Below are 25,927 nucleotides of genomic sequence, written 5' to 3'. Positions count from 1 at the left end.
TGTTATACTTGTGAAAGTTTTAAATTGAAAGAGTTTAAATTATTCTAATTTTAGTTAATTAATTGGTGATTAGTGTCATATTTAAGTGACTGTGCAAGCATTGGTAGGTATTCTGAGGAAGGCCTGTTGTGTGAATGGACAAAAGCGCTTAACTAAGTTTTGTTTTCATTAAAACTGCTTCGCTTTTTATGGTTAACATTTTAATAAATCCAGCTTTTGAAAGAGTGAAGAGAAGTCTGGTTTGTTGACCGTGGTGAAACTTTGGTGGATTATATCTCTTCATCACTTACCATAACTTCAGACTTTACTTTTTACAGAACTGCTTGCCATTGTACTTGTAAATTTGATATTTCCCTTAGCAAAGAATGCTGAGAACTCTCAAAGATTAATTGCTTGCACCTGCAGACAGTTTGTTTCCATGTAAAAGTAGTCAGCAATGAGGAAAAAAAACAGGTAACAACTTACAAATGCATGAGGGAATATTTGTAAATTTCACACAGAACAGAATGTACAGACTCTCCTGTGCTAACTGCCTTCAGTTTCAAACTTCTTTATCCCCACTACAAACATTTGCTAATGAAAAAAAGCTAATGTTTGTGGATGTAAGAAGCTTAGCATTTTTCATGGCTTTTATCACTTTGTATTATTTTTCAAGTCTATTTGCTTACAACAATTGTTTACAGCTTAAGCCAAAGACATCCATACATCCACCCTGGTAAAACCAAGAGAAATCATCAACTTAGTTTTACATATAACATAGTCAGTACACTTTTACACTCTATCCCCAAACCAGCAGCCCAAGATCACAGCACTATATTACTTTAAACTTGCTTCTGTTCAGTTTTTCTTCTCTTGATATACCATAAAACCTACATTTCTATATATCGTTAATACAACAGCCACTGAAAAGACTTCCCATTTAAAGTACCCGATTATACACTACAAAAAAACTACTTTACAATATAACGAGCAGTGTTTTACAGAAACACTACTAACAAGAATCGCTTTGTTGCTTTTTCCTTTTAGTGTCCCCCTAAACATTAGAGACATAATGTGGGGTATATGCTTTACAGTCCGCCCACAAGTTTAACAAAATCAACAAATGTCCAGTCTTTTCTGAGCCACATCTATTTGCAAAGTCATATTTCACAAATGTAACTGATACTTTATAATCTCTTCTGCCTGATCATCTCCAACACTAGACTCTGGTTCAAGTCCAAGGTACTGCACACTCTTCTAGTTAACTCCTGTGATTTTTTTGTCTCTCAAATCTTTTTCCTGTAGAACATTGCCAAATGTTTCACTGGCAAAGTGTCTGTATGAGTTTTACAGTCAGAAGAATGAGAAGCATAGTACTCCTCTGCTTGGTAGCTCACTTTTTGTAGGATAAACTATTTTTTTTACTCCTTAGCCTGTTCTGCATCAAAAAATGTCTTTGATTCTCCAGGAAAAATACTCTGAAGACAGTGGATACATCAGCTTGAATTTTGCAACTGCATCCCAATGCTCCCTGACTGCTGGGATAAATGTGAATCTCTACTTCCTTGTGTGTAGTGAATTAGGATTTTCCATAAACAGGCTGCTGTTTCTAATTTTAATCTTTTCCTTCCACCAAAGTTTTTTCAGGATCGACTGTTTCTGCTGGTATGATTGCATCTTTACTAATATAGGTCTTGGCTGCTATCTCATTCCCAGGTTTGGATCATATAATCAATGTGCCCTTTCAATTAACAAATCTTGCTGTTAACAATAGTCCAGCTGCATATTTGTTCTTTAGGAAAATTAACACAGACTGGTCTTTCCAATTTCTCTGTTATAAAACAAAATCTCTGGGTTTCCCTGCATTCTCTGTCTTCTAAACCTAATATTTTTACAATAGCTCTTTTAGAGAAGCCTCTTACTCAGACAGTCTTTTCTTCATTTCAACCTCTGATTTTTTGCAGTTTTATCAATTCATCTGAATAGCTAGTTAAAGCTTCTAGTTTTTACAGCCTTTTGTTAATTGAGTTGATACATTAATTCTGTGTTTCATTTATTTTTTGATCACCACTGAGTACATTAGATTTATTTCTCCTCTAAATTATTGAAGTCATCTCTTGAACCAAGGCTAAACCTTGAACTGCTTTATGCTGAACAGCTGCAGGGTCCTTCCCTGCCAGTGTGTTTTCTCTTCACTTTTTCTGGTTGATTTTCTTTCAGGTTCTCCACATATTTCTTCACTGGCATCTAGGCAATCACTACCCACTAAGTAAATATTACCCAACAGTTTCAATAGCACTTCTTTTTTCAGTTTATGTTTTCAAACTGGGAGAACTGACATTAAGCTGTTGACCAGTATGCAGCCACCTTGGAAGTCCCCTAGTAGGTTGTTTCTTGTGAGAATGCATTCTGCCATTAATGCCATAATGTGTGTTATACCCATCTCCCATGTTTTAGTGCAACCCTGCACAATTGATAGAAGCATTTACCTCCCTGCTTGTTGAAGTATTACATGACTGTGGTGCTGCCCTTGACTATTCTTCTGAATATCTGGCTTTAAGCAGGGATAAGTGACACTAAGCAAAGCTAAACAGACCAGCTTGGCATCACGGCGAGTCTCCTAAAACCACGTAAACCCACTTAAAACTGCTTTAATCACTCAATCTGATTCAGACACTGTTCTGCCCACCAACAAAATAACCAGCCCTGGCAAGTCTCGATCCCAGGAACCTGTGCACTAGAGTCAGAGCAATGCACCACTAGGCCAAATCAGCTCTGGGAAATTAGTACTACTTTTGTAGATATATCATGCAGTACAGTTATGTAACATTAGGGAAAAAAGACATCGCTGCCAAGTATTGAACCAGGACCCTGTGCACTAGAGGCACAGCATAGCACCACTAGGCCAAATCAGCTCTGGGGAATTAGTACTGCTTTTGTAAATACAGCATGCAGTACAGACAAGTAACATTAGGAAAAAAAGACACTTACTGCCAAGTATTGAACCCAGTACTACTGACAGAATTGCATCAATTATGTGCCCAAGAATTTTGAAGATTTGTTTGACTATCCATATAGATTATTGTGCCACTGACTAAAAGAGGGTTGTGACAGAGAGCACATTCTCTGGAAAAGGAAAACCCTGGAAACTTTGGTATTTAGAAAATCCCCCAGGAACGCTGTTTTCTGGAGGGTGCCAGACATCTTCAGATTCAATGTGAAGCCTAATTTCTATAGTGAAAAGAAAACTGCCTTTACTGCCTCTTCATGAGACTGTGCTTGTAGAAGACAATTGTCAAGGTATGGGTAGATATGTATGCCCTTTGTCCAGTATTCAACAATTACCAGGATTATACATTTGACAAAAATTCTTGGAGAAATGCTTAAATCAAAGGGCAAGCAGATGAACTGGAAGTAGCCACCCCTGCCAAGAATCTTAGAAATTGCCTGGCCCTTATGCAATTGGAGATGTACAGGTACACATTGTTTTAAAACCATGGCAAATACAAATGCTTTGGGACTTAGTAATGGAACGAGAGCTTAGAAGGTTACCATTATAACATTTTAGACTGCAAGGAACTTGTTTAACTTGGCCAAATCCAGAATGGGCCTCTATAAGCTGACTTTTCTTAGACCCAAGAAAAAGCCTTTGAGCAAGTGCCTTTTTCTTTTTGTCTCTGAGTACACTTTTGTCTTTCCTTGTTGCAAACTCAGATGCAGAATGGGAATGATGAAGTGCTTCTGATTTGCTGAGACATTTGGCATCCCTTTGCCCAGGGGAATCCCATGCAATGATATCTAGCACCTAAGTGTTCATTGTAACTGACCTCCACACTTCTAGGTGAGTAGCTAATCTCCCAGTGGTAGGACTGGGGTGGGGGGAGGATATGGTATATAGGCCGGGATAGTGACAATTGTTCTTTAGTGGGTCCACAGCTTTTTTCACCTCATCTTGCCATTTTATTCCTGGTAAAAGGGTCTGCCCCCTTTTAGCAGTTTGACCTTCCCTGGTTTTCTATAAAATGGATCTGGTTTAGGACTTTCCAAGATGGCTGCACAGTGATCAACGGCATAACTTCAGCTGTCTCAGTGTGAAAAAAGAAAAATGAAAGACAACAGCCAGGGACTCTGTCACTTTCAGTAATTTCAATTACTGGCTAGTAAGTACACTGTCTGGATACCAGCAAAGAAGAAACTAAGACAGCCTGAAAGAAAATCAACTAGAAAGGTGAAGAGAAAACACTGACTGGGAAGAATCCTGACAACTTCATCAAAAAAATATATTTCAATAGCTTTGGTGCAAGATATGGCCTCCAGTATGAGGAAAAATAAATCAGATGTGTTCAGAGCAGATTAAAATAAACAAAACACCGAAGGACTAGATCAACTCAAATAACAAAAAGCTGCAAAAAATGTAAGCAGCATTAAACAGATATTTAGATAAACTGAAAACTGCAAAAATGAGAGGTCAAATGAAGAAAAGGCTGGCTGAGTATGAGACTGATGAAGAAGAGATGTTTCACAAAATGGTAGACATACACCACAGAATACATAGGGAATTTCTGTAGTACCAGAGAAACTAGAAGGAATAGACTATACTAATTTTATGAAGGCACAAAGAAGCATCCAAAGCAGGAACTGCTAATTTAAATGGCACGTTATACATGTGCTCCAAACTTGGCTATGGGAAAGCAGCCAAGACCTGTATTAGTAAAGATGTAAACCTACCAGAAGAAAGAGGTAATCCTGAAAAAAAAAACTGTGGCAAAAGGCAAAATATTAAAAGTTGGAGACAGTAGAGTGTCTGTGAAAAATGATTCATCAGCGTACACCAGGCAGAAGAGAAACAAATTTATTTTACAAATCAGGGAATGTCGAGAGGCAAATGTTTGATTTAAGTTGCTATATCCAGCTGTCTTCAGAATATTTTTTCCTGGAGAATCAAAGTCTCTTTTTCATGCAGAACAGGCTAAGGAGAAATACAAAAAATTGTCCAATAAAAAGTGTGGCATCAAGCAGAAAGGGACTCTGCTTCTTTTAATAATAAAGTACATGAGGAGGCTTTGCTAGTGAAACCTTTTCCATTTTCCCAAAGGAAAATGGATGAGAAACAGAGAAGAGCACAGGAGTTGATAAGACGAATGGGGATTATCTTGGAAATGAATGAAGTCTGGAGAAGGGAGATAGAGATGAACAAAATGAAGACCAGCAACACGGAAATTGGTGAATAAATGTGAGAATCAATCCCATTTGTGAAATACCGCTGTATAAGAAAAAGTGGAAAGCATGGACTTTTGTTGACTTTGTTGAACTTATAGGAAACTGAATTGCATTTGCCTCACTTCATATCATTAATGTTTGGAAGAATACTACCAAGAAGGGAAGAGGAAGGAAAAAGCTAAATGTAGGTAAAATAATTTCTGTTGTTAACAGTATTTCTATGAAACTTTTTGTGATATAAATTGCATGCTTTATAGTACTTTTAGTTGTTCTTGTATGCAATTAAGATTCCAGAGTAAACATATGTGCCTGTTTTTCCTTTTTTCTCTTTTTAGTATTGAAGAAATGTAGGTATTACAATGCAAAAAGAGAAAATAAAAAGGCTAGACAAAAGCATGTTTAAGTTAAAAGGCTGTAAACCTGGGTTGCTGAGGAGGGAACGGGATATAAAAGTACACAGATATAATAATATGTAGAACTGATATGCTTTCTCTTACTTTTGCATAGGTGAATGTTTGGATAAAACCCTTGCTTTTAATAAGTTTTAAGTGGAAGCAAGTAAATAAGAGAACAATTGAATATAATGAAAAGTTTTCCTTTAGCAATAAATGTTTCAGCTTGCCTTTAGAAGACTGCAGCTGAGGACTACATTTTTCTCTTATATTTCCATGCAGACAAGCTGATTATATGGCAATAAAAAACAGCATTGTTTCTTCAAGGCTAAAAGTTAACGTTTTCTGAAAGCATGCAAGTTGTTTTTCTCATCTGGGAGGGGAATAAAGATAAAGAACAGACACTAATTAATATAAGCAGAAGTACACCCAATAACATGAGTCTTAGCATGGATAACCTCAGCTTTAGGTTTGTTAAGGCCTGTGTTTGTAGTTGTCTACTTGGGACAATTGTCTTATTAGGAGAGTTAAACTTCACTTGAAGATGTACATAGTTTGTATTAAGTTAATTGGTTCGAGGGGAGTTCTGAAATTAGTTTTTTGTTTGTTTGTTTTTTTTTGAGAGTTTTCAATAAAACAAAAAGTTTTGTAAAATGTCACACAAATTCCAACATTGATAAGAAAAAAACTGTATAAAGGATCAACCTGCCAAACATTAGCGGGTGCATGTATCACAAAAGTTGGAAACAGATATTTAAAAAAGCTGTCATACCCAGCAGTGTGAACCTTGGCTCTAGAAGATTGTCACTGTTGAAGTGTCACCCTGACCCCATGTGCAAAAATGGGAAAAAGGAACTATGGATGGATGGATATAATGGGTGGTAATAATGACTTATTATCATAATGGTAACACTTATCATATTATTTTGGAATATGAATGGTCTCACAGGTATAGAGAAAAAGGAAAAAATATATATTAAGAAATGCAGAGTGCAAATAGTAATGCTACAGGAGACACATTTGGAAAGAAATGAGCTTGTGAATTTGATAAACAAAAGATTTCAGATGGATATTCCGCAGAACATAAGGGACAAAAGAAAACAGGAACACATATATTAATTGCTAAAGGAGCTCCAACAGTGACAGAAGAGGGGAAAAAAGATAATAATGGCAGATTTGTGGTAGTAAGGGGCTACTGGCAAGGAATGAGGGTTATGCTGATATGTGTTTATATTCCACCTAAAAATTCTATTATTGGAAATTTTGGGAGAAATAATTAACTAGCTGTCAGCAGGGAATATTACTTATAGGTGAGGACTGGAATCTGATGACGACACATTTCTGAAGAAATTTCTGAATATATTTGGTATGGAAGATGTGAATTCTGTAGTAGGAATTCAGACAGAATTTAAACATTATTTCCCAAAGTATAATAAATGAGCTAGACTAGACAGAAATTATATTTCACAGGGACATGTGCATTTAACTGAGTACTTTGACACACATCCAATAACCATTCCAGATCATGTACCAATAATTACTAAGATTAAAAATACAGACTAATGAAGTAAAGATGAGACACTGGCGCTTCCCCACCTAATGGCATAAAAGAAAGGAATTTTAAGGCGTTAGCAATGGAAATTATTTGGGAGTTATTAGGGAAGATAGAAAATACTCCAGAAGTTACATCTAGCGAGTGGGATAAAATAAAAGTGAAGTTTAAAAATAAGGTAAAAAGAAAAGAAAAAGAAATATGATTAAAAAGTAACAAGAATTATTTAAAGGAGCTGACAAAGGTTAAAAGCATTGCAGAATAAGGGAAATCTCACAGAACAAGAAGAGATGAAAATGCAGAGTGCTAAAGTAAAAATAAGGGAGTACCCTGGATAATATGTATGAGTCTATAAAGATTGTTGTTAAGGAACTGTTTTTTGATAGTAACTCCAGAGCTTAAAATCTTTTGGCAGAACGACTTAGGCAACAGAAAGTAGAAAGGGTTGTTGCCAAACTTAGGGAGCTTTTGACAAGATTAACCAGAGATCCTGTAGAGGTATAAGAGATATTTTGGAAATTTTATGAACATCTGAATAAAGCAGAGAAGTGGGGAAATCAAGAAAAAGCACAAATGGAAATATTAATGTAAGACTTAAATATGCCAGTGTTAGAGGTTGATGAGGCTCAACAATTAAAAGTTAAGAATGAAGGAGATGAGGAAAGAAGAAAGTGATAAAGGTCTGAAAAGTTTTCATTAACAGTCTTTTAAAAGGAGGGGAAATACTAACATCCTGGGAAAAAGATGAGGGGGTTGTAATACCTAAAGACAGTAAAGACGCATCAGATTCAGCTTCATATAGGCCATTCCAATTTTAAACCACAATTAGAAAGTGTTTATGTCTATACTAGCTAAAAGAATGGCAAAGGTGTAGCCAAAATTGACAGATGTGGATCAATGTGGTTATGTAGAAGAAAGGCAAATATTTGACAACATTAACAGAACAATGGCAATCCATAGGGAAGCAGAATGTAAGAAAATACTGGTGTTGTTGATGGATCTTGATGCAGAGAAAGCATTCAACAGAATAAGCTTGGATTTTATGAGTACAACAATGGAACCATTTGCTTTCCCTGATACAATAACAATGTTATTAGGAGGATATAAGAGGGATCTGAGGCAACAATCAAAGTGGGAGGGTTCCTCTCTAAGTTGTGCCTAAACAGAGGAATCAGGCAGGGGTGTCATTTTTCCATTTTGTTATTTGCATTGTATTTAGAACCACTGGCAAATAAAATAATTGAGACAGAAACTGAAACATATAATTGGTATGGTATTCGTGAAAAGTTGGCTTTATTTGCAAATGATATTATTTTCTACCTGATAAAATCAAAAAAGGACATCTCAGTAATGTATAACATTCAGAGACATTCACTTTTGGGGATATAAAATTAACAGATAAAACAAAGGCTATACCTGTAAACTATGTATCCACACATGAACTGGTTCAGCAATACTGATATTTATGGGGACATGATAAAATGAAGTACTTAAAAGTATGGGTTAAAAAGGACATTGTTATGTCACCACAGGACATGTGGGAAGAGACTAAACAAAAGATAATACAAAAACTGAGAAACTGGAAGATCTTAACTATGGATATAGAGAGCAAGATACAAGCAGTAAAATGTTTTTAATCCCTTTAGTTTTATAGACAGGTCAGACATATGATCAACCAGAGGAGAAGTTGTGGATAGTAACTAATGAAGAGTTGAAAGATTTTATCTAGGACAGGAAGCAGGCAAGAGTGAAGTGACCAACAGAACAAGAAGGTTTAGGATTACCTGACTTGAAGGGATATTTTAAAGCTACACATTTAAGGCTCTTATACATAACACATGCAGAAAGCTACAATGCAATAGAAAGGGGTGATGATGAAGCAGTTTGGAAATCCAAGAAATAATGAAAGAGTGGGATTTTTGGATGAACATCCTTAAGGAGGCTAACAGTCATACAGAATATTACATTCATAAAGTGTCAGAAACTAAATTAAGAATGAAGCCAGCACAGGAATGGAGAAAGGAGATTCTGATGATAGGAATGACTGCAATTAGGGGCTGGAATTTACTGGAAGAAGCTGGCAAAGGTACCAAGATATCTGGAATAAATATGGAAAGGTACCAGAATGGGAAGAGGCCAAGAAGGCATTTGGAATGCAGGCAACAGATTACCTTCCCTATCAGGGACTAATATCAGAGTATAGGCAAAGAGAAATGTATGGGGAAGATCTGCACTGGCTGAGTTTTTAGTTGAACTTAGAACAGAAGCTGCTGCTAATAAGGGATAATTATATAGCATATAAAATACTGCATGATTAAGTCTTTTAGAATGGAGGCAGAAAATGGATCTAAAGCCTTGACCTGTAGCTCACACTGAGGATCACTTCCATTTGCTCTTGTAAAGTTTAATGACAGATTGTTTTTGCAAAGTAGGCAAGATCAGAACTACAGCCTTGGATAATAAAGTAATAAGTAGTTTTGGCCATCATGGAATCGGATAAACCATGTGGTTAACTTGAGCTTCTGTAAGTTCATGTGACGATGACCAAATGGGTGAGTGAGAAGATCCATCTGTGGCTCTAGAAGCCATGGGGGTTCCTCAAATAAGGCCTAAGCAGGGGAAACCAGATTTGTCTGGGCCAGACTAGGGCAATGAGAATTAATGTAGTTTTGCATACAACAGCTTTCTGTAGAAATCTGGAAACAAGGAGAATGGGAGAAAGGCATAGAGTAGTCTGGGTGAATACCAACAGGCCAGAGTATCCCGTAGTGACTAACTATTAGGAGGGATCAGAGCAAAGCAGCTGTTATATTTGTTGTTGGACAGAATACAAAATACTACAAAATACAAAATACTGATCTCAGCAGCTGAACATTTGTTTTGCTACTGAAAAACTGAGGGACCACTCATGAGGCATCAAGACAGACCTGCCAAGGCTGACAACTAGACTGCTGACTTTTCCCAAAATGTATGTGTTTTAACCAGAAAGTGATACAGATCTATTGTCCAATGTTAAACTCTTACGGCCTCCCTGCAAAATGGGTTAGATTTAGTTCTGTCTTGTTTGCTGATGTACAACACTACAGGCATAATGCCTAAGTGAAAAGCAATCACTTCACAGGAGGAAGAAATTCTGAAATTCCTACAAAGGAAATGCTGATTTGTAGACTACCCCTGTGTCCAATCTCTTTGGACCATTCTCCCTTCAATATGCCCCTTCCGATGTTACTGTAGTTGATGAGGATGACAGTACAATGGGCTGGCCCACAGAAATAGTTGGGGATGTCAACCACCATTTTAGGTGAAGTCTGCACAGCCTGACTTATGCAAAATGGTGGTGATGGGTGATCTGATAGTAGGGACCATTGGGTAGACAGCATCCACTGTAGTATCCTGATGTGTAAGCAAGTGCGTGTAACTGTGATAATTGAATAAAAAGCCAGACTAAAAACTCTGAGAATTAATGATCCTGGTGGAGAACTGTTCTTGTACAAATGCTTGGATTGCAGCTTTGATAAAATAAGCTCTATCTGGATGAATACTGTGCAATGTTTGTATCCAGGTACACACTTAAGCTGGCCCCATTGTCTTATCTCAGCTTCATGTACTACATTAAAATACTCCTTTGCAAAAGAAGGCCTTATAATTAAAGGAAGGATGCACCCAAAGAGGGTCCGAACCTTATTTATGTATTTACTTTACTTATTTATTAACGGAATAAAATGCCTACACATAATATTTTACAAAATGAACAAATACTGCCAACAAATTTTAAAACATCTATGCATAAAAACATTTACAGTAGAACAGCTCACAGATTTTAGCAACACTGCACAACTGAGTATAGGTAATATTGGATAGATCCATGGTTAGTGCAACTTCATCAAGAGGGTAAAGTCATAGTGCTTTAAGAAAGCCAGAAGTAGGTACATTTAGTACTGCCCACATATAGCACTCTTCTCTTCTCACCACTGTAATTCCCTTCACTAACTAAGTTGGCTAGAATTACCAAACTTCCTCACATATACTCAGCTCATCCAAGCCACAAACTCATTCATAACCCATCTCTCTGCCCCTCCCTAGCAAATACCTTTGAAATGCATAACCCATATAGACTCCTAAGATCCAATTCCCAAACCTAATTAAATTGTATAAACCAACATATCCTGCTGGGAATCAATTGATGTCCTTCTCTCTTGCACGCCTCTGGAACTCTCTCCCTTCTCCCAACTTCACCACCAGCAGTCTCTCCTTGTTTAAAACCTCACTGCACTCGCATCTTACTTCACAATGGAAATGCTCTTGCTCTCATCCAACCTAATTTTACCACACTTTCTTCCTAACTTTCCAAACTCTGTTGCCTGTCACTACCTCCTAAGGTTTTACATCCCTTGGGACATATTTGACCAATGACTAAAAAATTACTTCATTGTAATTCCCTAAAAAAAAAAAAAAAAATACTCCTACTTACTGAATTAACCTGATGTAATTTTCCTAATGAAAATCTTTTTATATTTCTGTATTATGTAGCATCTATTTGAATTGTGCAATATGGGTTTGTACTATACAAAATATATATTTAACATTTAATTGAAATGTAAATTACGGATTTGTGCTCTTTCTGTACTATGTATTTGTATTTTTCTGGAGCTTTTCTCCCCAGGACTCCTTGTAGCCCAGTGGACTATCCTTGAAAACAAACTGCAAATAAATAAAATAAATAAATAGCAGTAAGCTACTGCTATTACACAATGACATAATTTAAGAAAAAAAAATCTTACCTTTTCTAAATAACATGATAGGATAAAACAACTTCAGTGTTCCTCTGAGGCTCCATCTGCACTAGGCTACATCTGAACAGAGCTGTAGCAAGTGCCCTCCATAATCTTCGACCAGAGGGGGCCCCACAAGGAATGGGGCTCCTAAAAGTGACAAGAAAATGTAAGGTGATGCATCACAGTGCTGTTGGCAGGCATCAGTTGTGTGTCTGTCAGTTTCGAATTTTAGTTGGGTCTGCAGCCACGCAAAGGCAGAATTTGTTTCAGCTACAAATAATTGTGTCATCATGAAACTTATGAGAAATGTATATTTTCTCCCACAAATCTCCGGACAGCTGTCACATTTCACATTTTCTCGGGACACAAATCTCAGGTAAAAGCTGTCCTATTCCATAAATAGAGAGGTGCTAAACCCTAGTAACTTAACACCAGTATATAACCCCGTCACCGGTTTCTTTTTTTAGTTAGCTATCGTCTCTTACCAGTCCGTGTATAGAGCCATCTGTCCTTGTTACTGAATTAACATTCCAATTCACTTACCAGGCGACAACTTGAGCTTATTTAAAACCCATCGTAGGCACCTTAATATTTCACAGGATGTCGGAGGAGGCCTTGTGCTCTGCAGGACCTGTGTCAAGAGGACAAAGCCATGTGCTGATAATTTAATGGTCAATTTAATGCAGCTTCACGCTAGTGGGCGTTATTGTATTTAGGGAATAGGCAGCAGTACACTGGCAACCTGACTGGAGAAGAAGAAGAAATTTTTCGGACAGTTTGAATTGCTTGCAAAGTACGATACTGTCCTCAGCAAACTTTTACAGAGGATTAAGAAGGCAGAGACACATATTCAGTACCTCAGTCCACAGATCCAAAATGAGCTGGTTCAATGTGTTGCCAGTAACATTCAAGACACCAACATAGCGCAGATTAAAAAAGCAAAATATTACTCAATTATTTTGAACTATACTCCCGACGTATCACATGAAGAACAGATGTCAGTGGTGTTACGCTTTATTGAATGCAACGGTGACGATGGTGTCAATACTCATGAAGCGTTTGTTGGTTTTCTTAATGTTCATGATACAACTGGCAAGGGCTTACTGGAAGCGTTTCTTGAAATGACAGACAACTTAGGAATAGACATTGCTGACATGAGAGGCCAAGATTATGATAATGGCTCCAATATGAGAGGAAAGAATAAAGGAGTTCAAGCCGGCATGCAAGAAATAAATGACCATTCATTGTATGTACCATGTGGAGCTCACACTTGGAATCTTAGAATCTCAGACGCGGCAAAGTCATCGAAATATGCCGTTGACTTTTTTCAGTCTGATTAACAGAACATACATCGTCTTTTCCGTCACCTTCACGTTGGGATATACTTCAAGAACATATGCCGGTATCTGTTAAAGGGTTATCGGACACTCGTTGGGAGGCAAGAATTGATGCTGTGATTTGTGAAGCCATTGCATTATCACCTTGAAGAATTGTGCAATGCTTTGTCATCTTTGCAAGGACATGCGCGCGAAAAGAAAGACAGCAGTATAGCAACAGAAGCCGGTGCACTTATAGACCATGTTGCTATGTGGCCTTTTGTTCTGACTGTGTGCACTTGGTACGATATACTGTTTCACGTCAATAAAACCAGCAAATTAATTCAGTCACAAGATGTTTCAATTGACGTCCTGCAGGCAGAAGTCTGTGTTACAATTAAGATTTTGCAAGACTACTGAAATACAGGATATAACTCTATAGTTATGAATGCACGTGAAATAGCAGACTGTATGGGTACTGAGCAGGTGTTTCCAGAAACCAGAGTGCCACGTAAGAAGAGAACGCTTGATTACGAATGTGCGGATGATTCGAGTTGTCTTTCTGCCAAAGAAAAATTCAAAGCGCAGTTCTTTCTTGTTCTCACTGATCATTCTGTTTTGTCGTAATTTGACCAACCCGTGGAGTCGTATAAGTTGTTTGGATTTCTGTACAACGCTAACAGCCTGAAGCAGTATCACAGAGAAAATGAACTGGAGAATCACTGCAAAAATTTTGAAAGAAAAATGGGAGACATTGATACTAACAACTCATAATGGAATTGAATCGTTTTATTTATGTCATCGAGAAAGAGGGAGGACTTGTCACGGCAAGCAGTTTTTTAATGTACATATACAGACTTCAGAAGGTATATCTGAATCTTTGCATTTGCATCAGAATTCTTCTGATCACACCAGTTACTGTCGCCGGTGCTGGGAGCTTCAGCAGGATGAAACTGATCAAGAATATCTTGCACTCAACCATGACAGATGACAGGCTTTCTGTGCTTGCAGTTATGTCAATCGAAAACAAGATTGCCAGATCTCTGGACTATGATGCACTGATTAACCAATTTGCGGAAACAAGGCTAGAAAGAAGCGCTTTGCGTAAATATGCTAACAGTGTACAGAATACATGTACACTGTAGGCGAGATCGCAGATATACCCCAGGGATTACCTCAGTGTCACTGCTCGACAGAGGCACAGCAAAATAATGGGTATAGTTCCCCATACTAAAGGGGTGGCGTAAGCCACAAAACTATGGGCTAGGCTTGTAAATGCCCTCGGGCAGATAGCCTAGTATGAACCTATGAACCTATGAACCCTGTATATATGTTATCATGCTAAGAAGACATTTGTCACCCTGTTCTGTTTCAGACATGTTTTGTCAATAATTTGTATGCAATGTTGTGTGCATTATGCTAACTTAACAGTCATGGACCAACTGCACTGCAATGCAACTTTCAGAATTACATTTCATATATTTAATGATGAATACAGCATAATTGAGTTCATTGGGTGAAATCAGTCTTTTGACGTGCATATTTACGCAACTGAAGAACTGGATTTATTATTATAGTTACACTATAGTAAGCACTAAGATCTAGTAGTTTAGGATTATTTTTAGCTTGGTCGTAAGGCAGCTGTTGATGTGTGTGGACAGCGTGGCCAATAAAATGTTAATTTCAGAGGGATAATGTAAAGGGCTCTGGACGTGTGTTTGGAGGGGGCCACGTTCTTTGTTGCTACGACCCTGCATCTGAATAATGTACTGCGCATGCGTATGTACATGCTGATGATTGCACAGTAGCAGTTTCTGCAGGTTTTTCCCCTCAAGGGAGTTAGAAGCATTTATGCTTGTAGTACATGCCTATCATCTCAACCTATGAGGTTTCTTTTTTTAAAACAGATGGTTCTTTGTTGTTTTAAGTGCTGTTGCTGCCCCAGTACACTGAAAAAAACAAAGCACTTCAACATATGAATTTGTTACAAAAATGCATACACCATAATTAGTGACTATTATGTTCGGTAGCCAGTAGCTGTGCATAGTCAGTGGATGTCACACTTATTTTCAATGAACAGCTAGTAGATGTGCCAAAAATAAATATCATAAGTACCTGATAGTTAAGCTGAAAAAAGCATCACAGCTACTGGCCACAGAAGTTCTTTTGGGAAGTAATATTTACAAGGCACATGCTAACTGGTCAGTGTAATCAGTGTGCAAGGCTTTACCAAAGCTCCATTTCAAATTTCAAATGTCTGAAGTTAAAATGAAAACCCCTGCAAAACTCTCAATAAATTCATGTGCTACATAATCCCTAATAAAGTCCCGGTTGTTGACTAAGCACCAACTAGAAAATCTCTCCCACTTGCCAATATAAGACTTTCTAGTGACAGAATTTCTTGCCCACTTTAGTACCTGCAGCACGTCTTCAGAAAAAAAGTGCCTAAAAGGAATTAGAACTGAATCATCCTAAATGAGGACTCTGTCACACTCTACCAAAACAGGGAAGGGGGGACAATTCCAAAGGTCTACGAAAAGATATGCAAACAAGTTCTGCCAGATGCTTCACATCAGGTACTCAGAAAGTACAGTTGTATAAGTTGCACTTACCTATAAAGTACAGTTGTGTACACTTACCATAAATGTAGAAGTTCGAGTGTATTCGCTGTTGCAGTCATTACATTTGGGTTATCTGCTTGCAGGTAGCCCTCAGCTGTTCTGATTATCAAAGTCTTGGGTCCTGCGTAAGGTTTCTGTCTCTTCTTCCATTATGTCAGGTAGACAGGGGTATAAAGCGTGCAGCCGATGACATTACATCAGTTTTTCTTGCCCCCATAATGGGAAGCAATTAAATACAAGGTTACACCTCCAATAAAAAGTGTTGGCATGGCCATTCTGGTGCAATGAGTATTGTCCTTGGTTTGTCCTGTTTGATCTTTAGTAGAACTTTCGATAGGATAGGCAGAGGGGGAAAGGCATAAAATGAGAGGCTTTCCCAGGTGAAGGACAAGGCATCCACTTTCCAAGCTTGTCTGTGGGGAGTCCTTGTGCAGAATTTGTCCAATTGGTAGTTTTGAGGGGAGGCAAACAGGTCTATCTTTGGTTCCAGTTTCCACTCGTGTGGGTCCATGAAATTTCTGCACAGGTTGTCTGCCAGTGAATTTAGCTTGCCTGGCAGGAATTGAGCTTGTAGGTGCACTTGGTAGCTCAAGGCTGTGTTCCACAGAACCATGGCTAGTCTGCAGAGAGGGTATGAGTGGGTTCCCCCATGCTTATGTACCACAGAACAGTGGTGTTGTCTGTCTTTACCAATAATTGTCCTGGAAGAATGTGGTCCTTGAAGGCTGTCAGAGAATTCTGTACAGCTAACATTTCTTTTTGACTGATATGCAGGTGCATTTGACTCTGGTTCCATTTTCCCTGAATGCACTGCCCTGCCAAGTGAGCCCCCCATGCATAGTCTGATGCGTCTGTTGTTAGGGTTTGGGCGGCAGGGGTTAGAGTGAATGGCAGTCTCTTGTTGTGGTAGCATGCCTCTGCCCACCAAAGGAACTCTGTCTTTATACAAGGAATGATAGGAATCATTGATTCCAGGTCCTGAGAATGTTGACACCACAGGACTTTTAGATACCACTGTAGTTTCCTCATATGCAGTTTTGCATATGGAATTAATAGGATGCAAGAGGCCATGAACCCCAGGGCTTGCAGTATTTTCCTTGCAGATAGCTGGGTCTTTGTGGCCAGTAGTTTGAAGTAGGTTGTCAAATAAACTTGTTTCTCTGTTGTGAGGGACGCCATCTAGGAAGTTTTCTAAGCGTGGATCGAGTTTTAGGCCTTGAAGAAGAAGATGGCGTCGGTTTGATATGCAAGTCAGTAGGCCTGAATACACCCTCCGAAGCCGGTGCCTGCACAGCGGCTACAGACCCAACCAAGGGAGAGACATCCACAGGTTCCATAGTTGAAGAAGCATCTCGCGGCATGCCAGACTCTGAATGGGTCTTAGTAGAGGCCTGCGAATCTGAAGTAGCGGGTATCAGGGGCTGTGAAAGCGCCTCACTGAGTACTGGCGAACTGGCGACTAGCTTAACGGAAGCATTGTCGGCAGCTCTGGACCTATGCGGTCTGTCTCTGTCTTTATCTTCATGTTTTTTCAGAATGTTGGTAGTCGGATGGCTTACTGAAGCCATTTCTGGATAATTAAACCGAGTACTGAAATAGTTTGATGCGAGAATGAACCGACGACTAATAGTTCGACGATTGAATAAGGCACAAAACCGACAGCGAGGGACGTCGTGGTCTGGGCCTAAACAAGGAATGCAGTACAAATGAAAATCTTTATAAGGTATTTGCTTTCCACAAGTAATACAATTGTTAACTTTTACTGACATTGGTTTAGAGCACGAAAAAGGATCCCCAACGAGGTACTTAGTTTTTTTGAAAACTTCGGTTCTGAAACTAGAAAACGAAAATTTCAGGAGTCGGCCGACTAGCACTTGCAAACTGCTTCTGCTTCAGGCACCACACAGCAAGAAAGACTGATGTAATGGCGTTGGCTGCATGCTTTATACCCCTGACTACCTGACGGCATGGAAGAAGAGACAGCAACCGACACACGATCTAAGACTTTGATAATCAGGCCAGCTGAGGGTTACCTGCAAGCAGATAACCCAAATGTAATGACTGCAACAGTGAAACACGAAGAACATCAGTAGATGTTCAAATTCCTCACTGCTGCTGCAGTAGCATTCAGGCTATATGGGTCATTTCTTGCCCTGGACGTAATATCCAACCACCTTCAATTAGTTCTTGCTCCCTCCCACACCTTGATTCTGATTGATGAGCCCTAAGGAGGGAAAATCAGCCGTCACAGTGAAATATCTTCAGAAATTTTTTGCACAAAAGTTAACTAGTGGAGTACTCACCTGAACTATAAAAACAAGAAATAACCACAGAACTATTTCCAAACAATAACTATATGCAATAATGGGGGGGTGGAGGACGGGTGTGGCAGATGTGGCTACTGCAGTAATGAGGAATATGAACATCTACTGTTACAGGTAAATGCAACTTATACAACTGTACTATGTTCATCATTCACACTGCTGCAGTAACATTTAGGCTATATGGGTTGATTATCAAAGCCTATCCAACTTGAGAGTAGGAAGGATAGGGATCCAGAATCCCCTGAAGAATGGCCCTAGCGACCCAAGTCTTTAATCCCATCTGTAATGCCTTGCAAAGATGTGTACAGAGGACAAGGTAGCTATGGTTAGAATGCTTCTAGAGACCATCCTTTTCTAATATGCAGTTGTAGAAAGGCCATTGTAGATTGAAGCTTGATACTGCCTGGAATTGTTCTACCATGGTGGGCATAACAAAAGTCAACAACCAAGAAAAAAACATCTGGAAATAGTTTGTTTTGAGGCAGGTTGCCTTTTCTCAGTCCAAACATAAGAAATAAACAGAAAGTAAAATACAAAACAGTTCCAAAAGCTACCAGGTACCTCAATAAAAGATATATCTTAGGTTGAACGGTAAAAACAAAATATAGGTAAGGCTCCAGGCTTCTTCAATTCATTTTATTGCTACAAGACACAAGCGCTTTCACCATCAGGCTTTTTCAGGTGTATTAACTAACATAATTGCACCTGTATTTATACCATAAGTCACATGACCTTATAAAATTCTTAAAGACACATAAAATCATATAAAATGCATTAAAAACAATATTCAGACATAGTACTAACCATTTATTTTATAACACATAACTACATAATTGTAAACATTATCTTCGTAATGCTCTGTTTTTCAAAATAGGTCTTAATGGGATATGGTCATTTAAATCATGTCCATCATTCACTCTTAACATAATTATCCATTTTGCTTCTAAATTTTCAGTTTGAACTGTAATATCACCAACTCTTAAATTTTCAAAGCATCTACCTATCACCTTGAAAGTAAAACTATGCTGTGTGCTGGTTTCTTTTATGTGCCTGGCTAAGGCATTAAACATACTTCCTTTTTTAATATGATAACTGTGTTTCCTAATTCTATCTTTAAGTAGTCTATCAGTTTTACCTACGTAAAATTTCCTGCAGATTTGGAAGGTAGCCAGATAGACCACATGTGTAGAATCACATCTAGCATTTATACCAAAGGTATATGTCATACCTGTATCTGGATGTTGAAATTGTGTGTTAGTATCTATAAACCTACAAAAATGGCATTTAGTACATGGTCTAGTCCCTAGGTTATCACTGTACATAACCTGATCTCTAGGACTACAAAGTTGTCTTTTTAAAGATTTCTGGTTCTTAAACGTAAATTGTGGATACATCCCTATTAACTTACTTACTTGTTTATCCGAAGTCAAAATATTCCAGCTTTTGTTAATTATATCCGTATAACATTTTATATTCCTAGAATAACTAAAGCATAGCTTCAACAGTTGCAGGATATCTGTCTTTACCTTCATCCTACCACTTTCAGTTTGTTTAGAAAAATATGGCCTAGCCTTACTATGTCTTAAGTTTTTCACTGTTTGCATACTTAAATCAATCAGCTTATGTTCATAACCTCTTTCTATTAATTCACTTTGCGTTTTGCTGAGTTGTGACAAAGTCATCTTCTTTTGCATTTAATCTAGAAGCTCTATGGGCGTGATTTTGTGCTACATTTATAAAAATAAACTAGGGATGTATACTATCTCTTCTAAGAAGGTTGTTAACATGACATTCCTTCCTAAACATTTTGATGTTAAAGCAGCTATCCAGTTCTTGTGAAATAGTTACATCTAAAAAACTGATTTCTCTGTAGGAATAATTCAAAGTAAACTTAAGAAAATTTGTGGTGGCATTAATATAATCAACAAAGGTTTTAAGTTCATGTATAGAACCTCCCCATAACAGAAAGAGGTCATCCACAAATCTACAGAAGAACCTAATTTTATCTTTGTATTCACTCTTCTTTAGTACATCTTTCTCCCATCCTAACATAACAGCATTAGCATAGCTGTTTGCATAGGATGTTCCCATTGCTACACCATCACATTGCCAGTAAAGTCTATCTCTAAATACAAACACATTATTTTCCAATACTAATCTTAATAGCATTCATGTTAACTCTATAGTGTTACAATCAAATTTTCCGTTCTCAGTCATTGATTCAGTAATGCTGTTAATTCCATGGTCATTTGGTATAACAGTGAAGAGTGACACTACATCAAGTGTTACCAATAACAGTTGTGTTCTATCAGCATATTCTCTTCCAGATGTAAAGTCATATAAATCCCTTACAAAATGCTCAGTATCTTTCAGAATGTGATTAAATTGGTTTATAACATTTCTAAGTGTTTTTTCAAGGAAGATAGAGATAGACACCAATTTCTACCAGCTACGATAGGTCTCATAGGGGGATTTTAATTATTTTTATGTATGTTGGGTAGACCTTGAATCATCGGTATGGTGGGATTATAAATCAAAAAATATTTCAATAAACTATCATCTATAAGTTTCATTCTCATCATTTCTTTTAGTTGCTTATGAACATGCTCAACCATCTTATTCACTTGTACTATGTCAATAATCTTATAAAAAGTGTCATCACTTAATAAAAGTAGCATTTTTTTATATCATAATCTACTTTATCTAAAATAACAATAGGCCCTCCCTTATCAGCTGGGCGAATCATAATGGACTGATTTGTTTGTAGACTTTTAATACCATACTTTCATCCTTATTTAGATTATACCATTTCTTCCCATTCATTTGTGTTCTTTGTTCATAAAAAACTTTATATGCATCATCAATACAAACTTTTTCAAAAGCCGCTATCAATGGATTCAGCTTAGGCTTAAAGTGCTTGGTTTCCTAAAAGCAAAACAATTGTGCCCTTCATTACTATCAAACAGCATTTTTAACATTAAATTTCTAGTAAATAGTTTAATATCTAGCACAATGTCAGTAATGTTTGAATCCATGGTCGGAATAAAGGAAAGTCCTTTTTCTAAAACATTATATTCCAATACTGATAATTCATAATCGGACAGGTTTACTATCAGTTTTTTATGTTTAAAAAGGCTTTCTTTATAGTGTATGGACTCACCATACCGTCGGTTTGTTTCCTCTTGTTTCTTGTCACGCTTTTTCCCCCTTGCCTGTGTTTGATTCGATCGGCCCCTCCCTCGGCTGACAGATCTGCTCCTGATGGGTAGAGGGAATTGCAGTCCTGTTGGACGAGGCCCACCTAAAAAAGTGGGCGAGATGAATCGAAGTTCTTCATTTCCATCCTGAACACTTCCATTTACTTCTCAATGTATTTGTGCTTTAGTAGTTATGGTTCTCCTTCTAACTATTGCCGTATCCGTTGCCGGCAATTCGCAACCTAATTCAATGGTTGCAGGACTCCTCCCCTCTGGTTCTTCTTGCACAGTATGGTTGGTAGTAGATGGTAGGTTGCTTTCAGCATCGGTGTTCACTACAGCTGATATACTGCGATTAACCGGCTCATTTTCTATATGCATACCACTTCCATTATGCGCTAAGGTGTCAGTTACTCTCGGCCACATAAAAACGTGACCTGTTGAGAAGTCCTGTCTATCTCTTTGTAATTTCTTCATTTTGATTTGTGTAAGTCTACGGCCATAAACCGACACATTATCAAGCATATCATTAATAGGTTTCATTAACACATTTGACTCTTACTTCTTGCACAAGTCTATATATTTATTTTTAATCAAAGGCAGAAGTTTTTGTTCTTCTTGTTCGGCAGTTTCAGATAGCAATTTCAGGTACCCGAGGCTAGTTTGTATATTCAGCTTTTGCCATGCACTTAATAAGGAAGGCTCACAGTACGTTTGTGCTGGCATCTTAAGAATTCTTAAGCCTCTAAGAACAATACCTTCTGTTAAACATGTTTGCAAGTGGTACTTCTCAAATTGCATTCTTTTCAATTTCAATAAATCTTTTTCTAATGAGAACAGTTCACTTTTCAGTGCTACTAAATCAATATTTAAAACATCTTCATGTTCTAGTATTTTATCTTCACAAAGCAGGGGATTTGTTCTCTCGCTCACCTTTAAAATAAATTGACTCACAGTACGGGCTGTCCAAACAGTATTCAAACAGTATTCAAACTATGCCTAAGTTGAAGCCATTGATGGCGGCTTTTGAAAAAGTTTGTATTGATGATGCATATAAAGTTTTTTATGAACAAAGAACACAAATGAATGGGAAGAAATAGTATAATCTAAATAAGGATGAAAGTATGGCATTAAAAAGTCTAGAAACAAATCAATCCATTATGATTTGCCCAGCTGATAAGGGAGGGCCTATTGTTATTTTAGATAAAGTAGATTATGATATAAAAAATGCTACTTTTATTAAGTGATGACACTTTTTATAAGATTATTGACATAGTACAAGTGAATAAGATGGTTGATTATGTTCATAAGCAACTAAAAGAAATGATGAGAATGAAACTTATAGATGATAGTTTATTGAAATATTTTTTGATTTATAATCCCACCATACCGATGACTCGAGGTCTACCCAACATACATAAAAATAATGAAAATCCCCCTATGAGACCTATCATAGCTGGTAGAACGCATCTATCTCTATCTTCCTTGAAATAACACTTAGAAATGTTATAAACCAATTTAATCACATTCTGAAAGATACTGAGCATTTTGTAAGGGATTTATATGACTTTACATCTGGAAGAGAATAGGCTGATAGAACGCAACTGTTATTGTAACACTTGATGTAGTCTCACTCTTCACTGTTATACCAAATGACCATGGAATTAACAGTGTTACTGAATCAATGACTGAGAACGGAAAATTTGATTGTAACACTATAGAGTTAACACGAATGCTATTAAGATTAGTATTGGAAAATAATGTGTTTGTATTTAGAGATAGACTTTACTGGCAATGTCATGGTGTAGCAATGGGAACATCCTGTGCAAACAGCTATGCTAATGCTGTTATGTTAGGATGGGAGAAAACTGTACTAGAGAAGAGTGAATACAAAGATAAAATTAGGTTCTTCTGTAGATTTGTGGATGACCTCTTTCTGTTATGGGGAGGTTCTATAGAGGAACTTAAAACCTTTGTTGATTATATTAATGCCACTACAAATTTTCTTAAGTTTACTTTGAATTATTCCTACAGAGAAATCAGTTTTTTAGATGTAACTATTTCACAAGAACTGGATAGCTGCTTTAACATCAAAATGTTTAGGAAGGAATGTCATGTTAACAACCTTCTTAGAAGAGATAGTATACATCCCTAGTTTATTTTTAGAAATGTAACACAAAATCACGCCTATAGAGCTTCTAGATTAAATGCAAAAGAAGATGACTTTATGTCACAACTCAGCAAAACGCAAAGTGAATTAATAGAAAGAGGTTATGAACAGAAGATGATTGATTTAAGTATGCAAACAGTGAAAAACTTAAGACATACTAAGGCTAGGCCGTATTTTTCTAAACAAACTGAAGGTAGTAAGATGAAGGTAAAGACAGATATCCTGCAACCGTTGAAGCTATGTTTTAGTTATTCTAGGAATATAAAATGTTATACGGATATAATTAACAAAAACTGGAATATTCTGACTTCGGATAAACAAGTAAGTTAATAGGGATGTATCCACAATTTACGTTTAAGAACCAGAAATCTTTAAAAAGACATCTTTGTAGTCCTAGAGATCAGGTTATGTACAGTGATAACCTAGGGACTAGACCATGTACTAAATGCCATTTTTGTAGGTTTATAGATACTAACACAATTTCAACATCCAGATACAGGTATGACATATACCTTTGGTATAAATGCTAGATGTGATTCTACACATGTGGTCTTATCTGGCTACCTGCCAAATCTGCAGGAAATTTTACGTAAGTAAAACTGATAGACTACTTAAAGATAGAATTAGGGAACACATTTATCATATTAAAAAAGGAAGTTTGTTTAATGCCTTAGCCAGGCACATAAAAGAAACCAGCGCACAGCATAGTTTTACTTTCAGGGTGATAGGTAGATGCTTTGAAAATTTAAGAGGTGGTGATATTACAGTTCAAACTGAAAAATCAGAAACAAAATGGATAATTATGTTAAGAGCGAATGATGGACATGGTTGAAATGACCATATCCCATTAAGACCTATTTTGAAAAACAGAGCATTACGAAGATAATGTTTACATTTATGTAGTTATGTGTTATAAAGTAAATGATTAGTACTATGTCTGAGTATTGTTTTTAATGCATTTTATGTGATGTTATGTGTCTTTAAGAATTTTATAAGGTCATGTGACTTATGGTATAAATACAGGTGCAATTATGTTAGTTAATACACCTGAAAAAGCCTGATGGTGAAAGCGCTTGTGTCTTGTAGCAATAAAATGAACTGAAGAAGCCTGGAGCCTTACCTCTATTTTGTTTTTACCGTTCAACATAAGAAATAAACTGCTGATAGCTTTTCTAAAGGACTTGGTTCTGTCAGGACAGTACCTGAGCTGCCAATGCACATCCACAGTTTGTAGAATCCTTTTTCCCTGGTTCTGAGTATCTGGATAAATCACTTGGAGATTAATACCTTTATGCAAAGTAAACTCTGATACAACACTGGGCAGGAATGAAGGATTTGTTTGCAATGATACACTATCCCAATGGAAGACCAGAAAGGGTTCACCTTGAATTAGACCTTGCAACTCAGATACTCTTTGTGCAAATGTCAGAGCAACAAGAAGAACAGTTTTCCATGTAACAAACCTTAAATATGCAAGAAGTGCAGAAAAAATGGAGACATGGTTAACTCTTCCAGCACAAAGTTAAGATCCCAGGATGCAGAAACCTGTTTTCATGGAGGTCTCAGGTGTAACACTCCTTTGAGCAACTGTTTTACCAAAAACACTGAAGAACATGGAGGACCCACAAGCAGACATGATAGAATGGTCAAAAGATGTCTCTTGACAGAGGAGTATGAAAGGCCAGTGGTTGGTAACTCACACAAATATTTGAGCACCAGTGCTACATAATCCCTAATAGGGTCCTGGTTATTGGCTAAGCACCAACTAGAAAATCTATTCAGTTTGCCAATATAAGAATTTCTAGTAGCAGATTGCCTCCTTTAGTACCTGCTGCAGATCCTTCATAAAAGAAGTGCCTAAAAGGAATCACCCAGGCAGCTGAATTAAGATGTTTGAGACTGGGTTGTATCAAACTCCCCTTGTTGTATGAGTAGGTCTAATTTTGTGAGGAAGCTTGTGGTAATTGGCCTTGATCAATCCTTAAGGAAGGGAGAACAAATGTTACCAGGGCAAAGGGGAATCACAATTATTCTTGCAGTGTCTTTACCCTGGGTATCAGTGGAAAAGGTGAAAATGCATACAGGAACATTCACAGCCATGGGAATGAGAAAACATCTGTTTTCAATGCTTGTTTGCAAGGAATCCTGGAGCAGAATTTGTAGTGTTGTCTGTTTTGGAAAGAGGAAAACTGATCAACTTGAGTGTTCCTTACAACTGGATAAATTCCTGGAAGACCACCTTATTTCAGTTTCCATTCATGACGGTCCATCCTGGCCTTGCCCAGCTTGTCTGCCACTGTGTTTTGCTTTGATGGACAGTAGGATGCTTGGAGGGTCAATGTGTACTGAAGAGCTACCTCCCAAGATATCATTACCAACCT

The sequence above is a fragment of the Protopterus annectens genome, chromosome 3.part0 (genome assembly GCF_019279795.1).
Source record: "Protopterus annectens isolate FY-2018-M chromosome 3.part0, PAN1.0, whole genome shotgun sequence".
Lineage (NCBI taxonomy): Eukaryota > Metazoa > Chordata > Ceratodontiformes > Protopteridae > Protopterus > Protopterus annectens.
Note: the sequence above shows the minus strand (reverse complement) of the source record.